The sequence below is a fragment of the Equus quagga genome, chromosome 11 (assembly GCF_021613505.1).
Source record: "Equus quagga isolate Etosha38 chromosome 11, UCLA_HA_Equagga_1.0, whole genome shotgun sequence".
Taxonomy (NCBI): domain Eukaryota; kingdom Metazoa; phylum Chordata; class Mammalia; order Perissodactyla; family Equidae; genus Equus; species Equus quagga.
In genome coordinates this window covers 75,084,933-75,097,067 of record NC_060277.1, presented here as the reverse complement: position 1 = coordinate 75,097,067, position 12,135 = coordinate 75,084,933, and the positions used below count along the sequence as shown (strand labels likewise).

The following is a 12,135-nucleotide window of genomic DNA, read 5'->3' as shown; positions in this document are numbered from 1 at the left end:
TATTCGCCAAACCCTCATGACACAGGAGGCCCCAGAGCAAAGTACAGTGACTTTCTAAGTCAGGGTGTGGTCCAGGCCTTCACCAGAGAACTGGCATCACGTGCAATGGCACCTGCCACAGCCCCATGGGAGAGGTCTCCTGGGGGAGATCGGCTCAGGCCCTGCAGGTGAGCCTGTGCTCCCTCAGGCATCCCATGCTTTCCGACGTGCACACATCTCCATGCACTGTCCCCGTTCCTGGCGGCAATTTCGGAGAAGCAGTGTGATTAAGCTGGTACGACCCATTTTGGGAGATATTTGTCCAGACTGTGGCACCCACCTGTCCCCAGGTGTTTATTTAAAATAAAAGGCATTTCATATCAATATCTCCATTAAGGAGTTATACAAGGAAGCCCCAAGTGGCCATCAGGAACAGACTAGGGTTTGTTTTTCTTAAACACAGAGGCACAAGTAACTGTACATGGTGCAGTGAAATGCAGAGTGGTGTGCCACCGCCTCCTGCTGGTCACTCCAAATAATGCAATCAGAAGCCACATCCATCCTTACCCACTGGCCTTGCCTGGCATTGCATTTCATCTCCAAGGGACCAGGGAGGCACCAAATCTCCATTATCCGGGGAAGGGTGGACACAAGGGAGATGAGGTTCCACTCAGTCCAGGGTACTATTTGGTAGCAGCTTAAGTAAAGGGTTGGGGAGAAGGAGATGGGTAAACAAGATGTAAGGCTTGGGGATATAATTTCTCTCCAGCTCCCCAGGACATAATCCAGAGTTGGCTCCATCATTAAATTCTGTGGCAGCAGCTTTAACTTTTCCCTGGGGCTGATGGCGCTCTGGGATGGCTGGGCTGCCCTGTGGCCCCATCCTTTCTCAGCTTGTAGGGAACTTTGGCACCTAAGATGTCTTCATGGTAGCGCTTCTGGCTCTTTACGGGAAAACAGAGACCAGGGTGCCAGCTCTGCTGCTCGAGCCACCGCTCATTCATCAGGTCCAGGCTGGGACGAGCCCCTGGGCTCCCCACTTCCCTGTCAAACGTACACTCCTGACCCTTAATCTGTCATGCTTATATTATGCTGAACCTCACCTGGGCTTTTTCCCTCCAATCGGCGCCTGCTCTGGTGTGGACGTCTAAGCATCTCCCCAAGCTTATGATGGACAGTAAGGCCTGCCTACTGCCTGTCCCTCCGGAGGCTCCAGAAAATGTGGGCTCTGAGGTAAATGCGTCCAGGAGATGCTGTGTACTTGCTCCCTTCTTGAAGTGTCACGATGCACATAGCGTGTTAGAGGCTCTGAGAAGGCTTGTAAAGCAAGGCGTTTGCCTCTGTTGAACTGAGCAACAGACCAGGATGCACAGTCAGGCCTCTCACTTCCTGGCCAGCCCTGACCTCCAGGCACCTATAGGATTCCTTTGAGGTCCAGGACTGTTCTGAGCCTAACTCTCGAGTCCAGGATCCCTGGCCTGTGTCCTTGACCTCCATCCCTAGTGCACACACCAGTGGCCGTACCTTAAGCTGGAAGTAGTAGTCCTCAACCTGCTCCTCACTCAGACTCAGCGTGGCAGCCATCACCTGCTTCAGAGTGTAGGCCATGTCCTGGACATGTGCACAACCTCGCAGAGATACATGTGGCTTTGCCTGCACCTGCAAGCTGCTGCCGCAGGATATCTTGAAAGTAGACCTGAAACCAGAGGAGATGGGGGGTCCTGGCCTCTGTAATGGGGGTGAAGCTTGCAGTCATGGAGAGGTGGGCATGGGGAGGTGGGCAGGGGCATGATGGGCTGCACCCTCAGGAACAGGGTGAGCACCCTCCCAGCCAGGACCTTGCACAGGGACCCATATTGGGATGCAGAGGTGCACTGGCATCCTGCCCAGCCAGGCCTGGGCTGGGGCTGCAGAGGTGGACATTGACCACAAGGAGCTGACCGCCCAATGGGGCTTCCAGATTGACTCAGAATTCTCCATGATTAAAAGAGGCATCACTCGAGCCACTTGCCCTGCCCAGCGAGGAGTAGCTGCCCACTCCCCACAGAAGGGAGCCTCTCGAGACAGACTTTCCCTGGGATCCCCACTGTCATTCAGAGCAGGACATGGAGCCCTGGGCTCCCTAGTTACACAGAAGCCAAGGAGTCCATCAGGGACTCTCTGTTCTTCTTCCACACAAGATGCCAGTGACCCCAGCAATGAGCCTGGAGCGCTGAGTCTGGGAGAATCTCTGATGGGGCGAGTGCACAAGGGCTGAGCCAAGAGTCTGTCCTGACTCCCCAGGCTCGTGAGGTAAAGTGCCCCAGGGGCAGCAGAGCCCATCGGCCATGGTGGGAGCAGCAGCTGCCCTTGTTATGTTTGAGCATGAAGCCGGCCTGGACCACCTCTCCCCAGGCAGTCATGTATACCGGGAGGAAGACATCCAGGGGCCTGGGCACTGAGATGAACCCACCATGTGCCCCTGACTCAGTCCTGAACGTCTCAGGGCCTGTCTCTTCTCCTGGAAGAGTGAACATAATATGTAACTGCCTCCCTTTTAGAGCTGAAGGGATGAAAGTTCCGAGGGGTGAGGGGTGTGTGGGAGCCAAGGTAGCCCCCACAGTCTGTGCTTTGAAGTCTCCCCCTGCTTCTCGGCAACTGCTGCATTTAGCTTGGGCAGGCCAGGCAGGCAAGAATAGGCTGTGTGCACCTCATGCACGACCCTCTTCTGGGCCTTCTCCAGCATCTCCTCCTGATAGAAGTGGTCCTCATCAGGGTGGTGGCAACGGACAACAGGGTCATGCAGCTGCCACAGAGCCCTGCAAGGCCCAGCGGGGGCAAACCCTACTGGACAAGGTTTGGAGCTTCCAGCCTATATGAGCCCATCCCCCATCCTCTGCCCTCACAGCCCCTGCACTCCTCTTCTTAGCTCCCATATAACAAGAGTCATCTATTTTTATGCTCTCCATTGTCCCCACTAGATGACAAGCTCCTTGAAACAGGAGCTACGTGTGTGGTATTTCCATACCCACCATGGTGCCAAGCACAGAGATGTATGAAATACATCATCGCTGAGTGAACAGCGAGGGAGTGAGCGAACAATGCAGGCAAAATCACCCCTGGATTCGGCTGGACTCTCAGGGAGATGCAGACTCATTGGGCTCCCAGTAAGGACTGGATGCTTTCCAATCTGATCTCACTAAACTACCCCGACAGTAGTAGGACAGAGTGGAGTGGGGTGGTGAATAACCTGGCCTCGGTCTGACAGGTCAGCCTACTTGGGTCAGAATTTCAGTTATTGCTTGCTAACAGTGTGACTTTATGCAAGTGGCTTAACCTCTTTGTGCCTCAGTTTCTTCGCCTCTAGAATGCACACAGTCCCCATCCCACATGGTTACCAGTAAAACACATACAAAGGGGTTGGCTCACTGCCCAGTTCACAGTAATCTCTCCCTCACACCTCCTCTTGCTGCTAACAACTCTGGGTGGAGGGTGTTTAACTGATGAGGATGCTGATGCTCAGAGATGTTGGAGAACTGCCCGGAAATAGATGAGTTGGACAGCCCCAGAGCCTCTGGCCCAGACTTACCTCGGGTGTAGTACCTGAGCACGGCCATGGTGAGGTGGACCTCCGTGGGTGTGTGGTCCCCAACGGAGCTGATGGAGTAGCACCAGGGTTTCAGAATACAGAGCTGGGAGAGCAGGAAGCCAGCAGACACCTGCAGGGGCGGGAACTCCTCCAGCACTTCCAGGATTTTGTGGCCATTGGTGAACTTCCATTTGTTATAGTCCGAGGGCTGAAAGCCAAGAGCAGTGTCCAGGACTCAGGGCACCTGCTTCACACCGAGGGAAGAGGCTGTCACAATCTGATATTCATTCATTTATTCACTCCTTGCCTCCACCCAGGCCTGGAAGTTCCGGGCGCTGTCCAGGGTGCTGAGAGTACCAAACTGGAGAGGAAATAGTTCCTGTCCTGGAGGAACACAGGCCAGTGAGTAGCATTCATGTAACTCATGTACTTAGGACGTCACTGTCTGCAATTCTGGGAAGCAGTCAGATCTTTACTATAATCTAACTTGGGGCAGGGCTTCAGAATCATACAGATCTGGGTTCAAATCTTGCCTGGATGCCCTTACTACCTCTGGTATCTTGTCACAATCAGTTAATCTTTGTGAAATGAGGATAGTATAACCTACCTTGAGGGGATGCTGTGAGAATTAAATGAGAAAATGTGCACCGAGTTAGTACAGTACAGCCATGGGATAATGGCAGTGGAGGTGGCTGGATCAAGATAACTAGCAACAATGATGGTGGTAATAATGACATCTAGTGCCTTTTACAGAATTGGGACTAGAAAGTTGCAGGTGACTTAATATATTCTCTCATTATTTTATTAATTTGACTACCCATCTGTCACTATGTCCACTTATCCATTCATCCACACCATGCATCCTCTAACCCTTCCTAAGCTCCGGGCTTGTTCCACGTTTGGGGGATACCAAGACAGACAAGACATACTGGCCCATCTTTTGTAGCTAACTTATGACGAAGCACTTTGGTTGCATCCTGTAGACACTAAGAAACATTCAGTTCACCTAACGCAACTGTGTCTTAGAGACGGGATGGGAAAGGATGCATGACATGCCACCAGCCTTTGACAAATCTCACTTTGCAAAGCTGCGGTGGGTCTCTCTTGGACCTTCAAGACCAGCTCTGGGCTCTAGCTACACCTGACTCTCGAACCCTGTCCCTGCCTCACCCACAGGCCCCAACCTTCGCCTGGCACAAGGTCTCCAACCTCCGTCTCTAGTCCTCTTTCATGGTCAGCTAGGCCTGCTTTCGGAGCAGCAGCTGGCTTGGGCAGATGATGATGTCCAGGAAGTAGCTGAGGGCCTGACTGAGTTAGCAGGGGGGCAGCCACTTGTCCTTGACCCAGTAGCTTCCTGGATAGAGAAGGAAGAAATCAGGATGGAAAATAAAGCCCCATTGAGGTCTCTGTGGCAGGCACCCTCCACGTTCCAGCTGCAGGGGAGAGAAGACACTGAAGTTCTGGCCCCAGGCAGAGCCAAAGGGCTCATGTGCCTGACTCATGTTCAGGAAGGTGGTGCCCAGAGATAAGGCTGCCAGGGAAGGCTGATCAACAGCCCTCCAAAGGGAACTCAAGTTGACTCAATCCTGAAAAACTAACTATGCCCCAAGCTCCAGTCCCTCTCTGGCCAAGATCTGACCTTCAGCAGGGCACTCACACATGAACTATGGACTCACAGTGACTTAATCTACCAAAGACTGATGTACACCCCAGAGACCAGATGTTCATTTAGAGAAATGCTCATGACTGCAGTCCCCTGGGGTGCCACACAGAGAGGTGCTGGGTGGGTGCTGGGTGCTCCTTGAGAGGAGTCTCCATAGGCAGCATGCAAGGCAGTGACAGTGTGGACCCTGGAGCCAGGAGACATGGCTTCAGACTCTGGATCCCCACTTACTAGCTGGTGACTGAACCTTCTGAGCCCTGGTTCCATCTCCGTGAAATGGACGTGATGACAAAACCTGTCTCTCTGGGCTTGTACGAGCATTGACTGAAATAGTGCATGTGTAATGGTATAGTGTCTGGTATTCAGGTGCTCCATAAATAGTAGGTAAAACACGTTTTTTCATCAGGACCACATCTGTCTCCCTACAGTCATGAGGACACCTCTGTTCCCTCATCCCCAAGTTTCAGGTTCTCTGATGCTGTCCTGGACAGTGGGGGTCAATGCCAGACTTTGCTTCTATGACCCCCACTTTCCTACTGTGGCCACTCTCTTTATGGGGAACAGTCTTTGGAGGCGTGATTTTCACTGGGGAAGCCAAGGCCGGGGAGCTAGTACTCTGGGCCGGGAGGCCCGCGATCATTGACTTCATTAAGCAGCCTCTCCTGAGGCCTGTCACCCCCATGCTGTGCTCCCCTCATAGACTGAGAGCCTCCCCTCAGCACAGGAAGTGGGTGCTCCATATCCCCCCAGGACAGCATCTTCTCCAGGGGAGGATGGCCAGGAGCAGCCACACTCTCCTGTCCCCTGTGGCCTGCCTCTGCCCATCTCCCAGGGAAGGTGGGTGTGAATGAGACCCTCAGTGGTGAAGCAGAATGAAATTAGATGCTATGAAAATGAAATGAGCTTGTAAATTTGAGGATCCATGGAGACTCTCAGGGTGCGTTAGGCCCCTTCTCTGACCCTCTGGTCACATGTGCGTTAGCCTGTAGGACACGGACATTCATCCACTCCTGCATTGATTTGGCGCCAGGAACTGTGATGGTTGCACTTGTATCTCCTCATTTGTTCTTCACAACAAGCCCACAAGCAAGGCTCTATTATCTCTGTTTTAGAGACAAGGGAAGAAATCCTGAGAGGTTGACTCCTGTGCCCAAGACCACAGCTAGTAAGTGATGGGTCAGGGACTTGAACCTTCAGCGCTCACCCTTTGTACACTGTTTCCACATTTCTCTATTATGTCACCAAGCAAGCTGCACACACAGGTCTATTGTGGGGACTAAAGAGAGAATGCATGTAAAATGCTGGCAGATCGTCATTACTCCACAAAGGCTAGCTGCTACTGTTATTATTATAATGACTAGTATGAATATTCTTTATGTCCACCTCCTGTACTAGGTAGTGAGCTTTCTGAGGGCAGACACTGAGTCTCATTTCTTTTTGTAGCCCAGTGTCTGCCCAGTCTATAAATGTGACAAGGTAAAATTTCGAAAGAAAAACAAGTGAATCAGTCAGTCAACAAAAAAGCAGAGAGGTGAACAAAAGAACGAATGGAATGGAAAAGGATTCCCCAGCCTCTGGTGTTGGCCAGATAGTACCAAAGAAGCGTCCCTTCTTGCTGGCCCGCAGCCGGGTAAGGACTGTTTGCAAAGCTGCTTTAGTGAAGGCTGGGGTGGCCCACCCACTCAGCAGGAAGGACAGGCTTAGCTGCCAGCAGCACAGGCCTCGGTACTGCCTGTCATCCAGGTAGGGGTGTTAGCTGGAGGATGCTGGGGCTGCCACATCTGAGGCTCCCATGTGGAGGGCTTACCGCTCTCATTCAGGTCTCCAGGCACATGGTTTGGTGGGGTGCAGGGCCATCCACCACTCATTCCAAGATGTCTTAGACCAGAACCTGCTGGTTGCCTGGGAAAACCCTGAGGTGCTCTCCTGGCAGGGAGCTCAGACCTTGGCTGGGCTCCCTGGAGAGTTCCCCCAGGAGGGTGGTGCAGCTGGAGAAGGAAAAAGAAGCCTCTGGTGATGCCAGCAGGATCCCTCCGGAGCTCTCTGATGAGTGGGCCAGTTTCCCCAGGAAATGTGCCTTCCTTTCATTTTCCTGCCTGGTTCCATGAGCATGGGTCACTAGCATCCCCTGAGGCTGGTGTGCTCAAGAGGGCCCTAATGATGACCAGGCCTGTGGCATTTCCTTGGGGAGTACGTGGACCACACCCTTCCCTCTGCAGCCCTCTGAGCCTCACAGGGCTTGACCACAGACTCTGCCTAAAGAGAGCATCCCACTGGGAGACATGTGGGCATTGGAACAAAGCTTTCCTTGTCCCCAGCACAGATCCAATTACTAAAACAAAGCCCAGTTTTCCTAATGAATGGAGGGCACAGCATAGATTGACAAAACCCACAGAGTTCATAGCACCTGCCTGTCCTGGCGGAGAAAGGTCCTTTCCTGCCAAAAGTTCCCTGAAAGTCCTGAACAAAGAGCCAAGTGTTTGAGCTTCTCTTGCCCTCCCCTTTGGGGAAAGAGTTAAGTGACGAAGGACATGAAGCAGGTGCCGAGCTCCTAAGCTGGAAAGCTGGCCTGTGGTTAGTGGAGACCAGACACAAGGCATTGGTGGCCACAGGGGCTACCAGTCAGACTGGCCCTACTGATGTATCGTTGCTAATGCCAGTGGCCACTTCTCCCCACTCCTTTCAAAGACTGACTTGCTCTGGTCTTTCCTTCATGCAAATAAAGCCCAGGCCTGAGTGAAGGTGGGTTTGGTTAGAGATTAACTAGGGCAGTTTGAGATCCTGGTGGGAGTCCCTTTGTCCTACCTCTAATCTAAGCATCCTGATTGTCTCAGAAAGCAGTAGACAGAGGGAGCATTTGGCAGACAATGGCTCTGTCTTTGACCCATTGTTTCACGTCTAAAGTTCCCTAATTACCTTTGTGCCCTCAAATCGGATCCTCCTATTATTCTTGTTATTTTCATCAAAGGGGACCACCAGCTGCCGTTATCAAAATTACAACAAATGGCAGTGCATCTGGGTCCTTGGGAATTAAGGTTAAAGTTGTATACAGTACTTGAAGGAAAATAATGCACTGGAAGAATGAACTCTCTCTTTCCCATCCCTTAATGCTAGACTGAAAAATATGCAAATATAATGCAGCCTGTAGGAGTGCACATCTCAAAGCATCAACAGGATCCTTGTGTAATTAGAAGTGAGACCTCAGAAAGTGTGTGTGACTCCAGAATGGGCCCCTTTCCTGTGTCGGAAGCCGGGAGGGGCAAGTTGAAAGCAGCAGTTGAGGAAAGTAGCTAAAATGTGTTCTAAGAGCCAAGCACTAACTCGTTTGCAGGAGAGAGAGGCAGGTTGTCAATGAGCCGATGAGGAGACAGAAGGATATGCTGACTTTAAGGATGTAGAGGATCCTCAGGGAGACTTCGTGCTCGTTCTCGGGAGGGCTGTGCATGTGTGTTTCAGTGGCTACTGTGCTTCAATGTGGCTGGACCTGCACAGTGAGGTTTCAAAAGGGAAGTGAGAATGGAGGACCAGGGCTTCCTGGAGTGTATGTTGGGACTCAGGTGTCTATGGACATCACTGTCCACCCTGCTGGCTCTCTCTGTGCTGGAGGCATCACTCTTGACCAACAGATTCCTTCCTGCAGGACTATATCATGGAGGAGGTGGGTAGATCTGGGAGCAAGATCCACCCAGGCCAATAGTGTGTTTAACGGTGCATTTACCATGGAGGTACCACATGCTGAGCTCAGTGCTAAAGCCTTTTCAGCACTAGCCCATTTAATCCCAACAACAGCCTACAAGGTTCATATTTATTCATCTCATTTTATAGGTGAGGAAATGGTGCTTGAAGAAATTAAGGAACTTATCTAAGATCACACAAGAATTAAATGACAGGGCCAAGATTCAAAGTTGGGAGACCAGCCCCATGGCCTAGTGGTTAATTTTGGCACACTCCATTTCAGTGGCCTGGGTTGGTTCCCGGGTGCAGATATGCACCACTCATCAGCAGCCATGCTGAGGCAGTGACCCACATACAAAATAGAGTAAGATTGGCACAATGTTAGCTCAGGGAGAATCTTCCTCAAGCAATTAAAGTAGAAGATTTACAACAGATGTTAGCTCAGGGTTCATCTTCATCAGCAAAAAGAAAAAGAAAAAAAAGCTGCAAATGTGGGCTATCTCCCATGTCCACACTCTTTACAACTCATTATACTGGCTCCCCTGGGGAGAGAGCCTGGAGTCTCAAAGAAGGTGGGAGGGGAAAAGGACAGGAGATTTTACAGGAGTCAGAACCTGGGGAGGTGAGCAGTGGGAGCAGCACGTCATGCCAAGGAGCCCCTGTAAAGAGAAACAATGGGGAGGGAGTGGGGAGAAATGGAAAGTGGAACCTTCACTTCCCCTGTACTGAGCAAGGAAGTTGACGTCTGAAGGTGAGAGAGTCAGAGGATGCTATGGATCCATACCAGATGGGGAATGTGGGAGACAGGTGATCAGCATTGCAGTTCTTGACCTTGCTCTGTGTAGTTTGCAGCTACAACTGCACACGGGAGGGTAGACTGGGAGCTGCAGGGGAAATTAGCCCCTCCAGGTAGCCATCCCATTTAGAGATTGATCAGGCTGCTTAGAGGATGCACTCCCATGAAATAGTCCCCCAGACAGCACTTAGAAACCATGGCTATTTCTGCACTTGGTTTACTTATGGACCCAGAATAAAGGAATAAACTGTCAGAAGTTGTAATAAGTTACAAATGTAAATTAAAGACAAGGGGTCAGTTAAAGAAGGGGGACCATGTCATCCAAACCAGGATACCTTGAGAGTCAAAGGTGGTGCTAACCAGCGGGGATGCGGGGATAACAGGCACTAACCAGGACTGTTCCACACTAGCCAAACTGAGCATCTGAGCCAGGACAGAACCCTTTAGCAATGTGACTGCCTAACTCCACACTAGTCCCTCAAGAGACAGAGGTTCTAGGAGACAGGTCTGTAGAGAACCCATCGTTTCTCCTGTGTGGCCGCTGCTGCCCTCCCACAGGCATTCTCTATAAAACAGCTCTGTGTGCTACAGAACTGTGTGCAGGTCTGGGCCATGGTACACCAGGGTTTGGTCTCATTGTGGGAAATCTAGAAAACAAGGCAAGTTTGGTGTTACCCAAAGTCAGTAGATTTCTTGCTCTCATTTTGCTCACTGTTTTGGGTAGAAAGGGGGAGGCCTCCACTGTCCTCTCAGATACCTGGCACTGTCATGTGCCAGAAGAAGGCTGGACATGCTTATTTCTTCTCAAGCCTTCTGTGTCTTTGGTCCAGCTCAGAGATTACAAACTCAAAGGCCTCTGGGGCCAGGAAGCGTCTTGCATGAGTGAAATGGATCATGTGCTTATTTGTTAAGTGCACAGGAATAGTCTTCATTTCTAGAAAGAAATATTTTCTCTTCCATTTTTTGTAACAAATTTATGCCCTTTCAGTTTATCATTTGTTTCCTCACTTTTGACAGAGACATAGGTATAGGGAAATAGTTCTCTCTTTTAAGAAACACACAGTAAGAGGGCAATGACAAATGGCTACTGACACTTGCCCTCAGTGTTGATGATACATTAGGGAAAGGTAAGGATTATGGCTAACTGGAGAATGCACACTCTAAGGAGGCAGCTGGTACTCAGCTCTGGTGAATTGCAGCCTCATGGAAATGAGAGCCCAGTATAGCCAGATCTTCCTTTTTGTTTGTTTGTCATTCTTTGTTATTTTTTGAAGAGAAGCTAGAAGTCTGGATTTTTATGTGAAATCTCCCAATTTCCAAAAGTAGGCTTACTCTTTTTAATACAGTGTGTAAGGCAAATAAAACAAGTTTCCAGACTAGAACTGGCCTGCAGGCCACCCTGTTGCAGGCTCCGGCCCCGCTTTGGCTGCCAACAGGGGCAACTGGAGCCAGTGACAAGCTGCCACACCAGACATCAGGAGAGATCCCGCGTCTGCACCCTCCTGACTTTCTGCTGCTACATGCTAAGTGCTCTGGTGATGTGCTCCAACCTCCTGCAAACTTCTGTGCCCCGACCCAAGGCCCAGAGTTGATGATGGGGGCTGACAATATGTCAGCGATCTTCAACGTACAGGGGTTCCTCTGACAGTACAGGAGTCAGGGGTGGGGATGATGAGGAGACTTACATATCAGAGCTCTGGAGTCCATCTTCTCTGGTGAATACTGTTACTGGACAAAAGTGAGCCCACTCCTTGGTGAGTTAAAATCAAAACATACACCAGATAGTTTCGCCACACAAAGCACAATTTTATTTGCAGCATGCAGCAAACAAATTGGAGACAACAGGAAATAATTTCACAAAGCTATGGCTCCCCAAGTATGGGGAGGCGGGTCCCTTTATTCTGCATAGGGAATTAATACTAAAAAATATGCATGCAGAGGTGGGCATAAGCTTACACATGCATGGTTTGAAAATACACTTTTACATACATTGTGTGGTCTAAAAATGGCTGTTCTGCCCCTCCCAGAAGGAGAAGAATTTACAGTGTAAATGAGGGTTACTTTACTACAACTTTGCACCTATCTGCACAGGTCTCACTCTTATGGTTGCAGTCTGGATCGGTCTGGTCCAGTTCAGAGCAGTTAGGTCCAAGGCCTTTGGCACTTAGATCGTCCTGCAGCATGGCTGAAACCAACAAACTCAAGACCCCAAAGTTGTTATAGAAAGGAACATCTGCACCCTTTAACAAGAGAAGAGAACTAGCTTAGACAAAAGAAATAGGTCGGAATTTAGGCAAGACAAGAGAAGCAGATTAGAGTCCATGGCTGGTGACAATATCACTTCACTTTGGGTACTGGACAATCCCAGCCCTGCTGTGGTTCCTGCTCTCCTTAACAGGTCTACCCAGGGAGAGCCTGACCCTGTGCCAAGCTGTGTGTCCTAGAACACATTCA

The 12,135-nt window shown here is 50.5% G+C and overlaps 1 pseudogene; it reads right to left on the bottom strand.

The window, feature by feature from the left end:
* Positions 1-803: 803 nt before the first annotated feature.
* LOC124247221 (nitric oxide synthase, inducible-like) lies at positions 804-11,864 on the bottom strand (annotated as a pseudogene).
* Between the last annotated feature and the right edge of the window lie 271 nt (positions 11,865-12,135).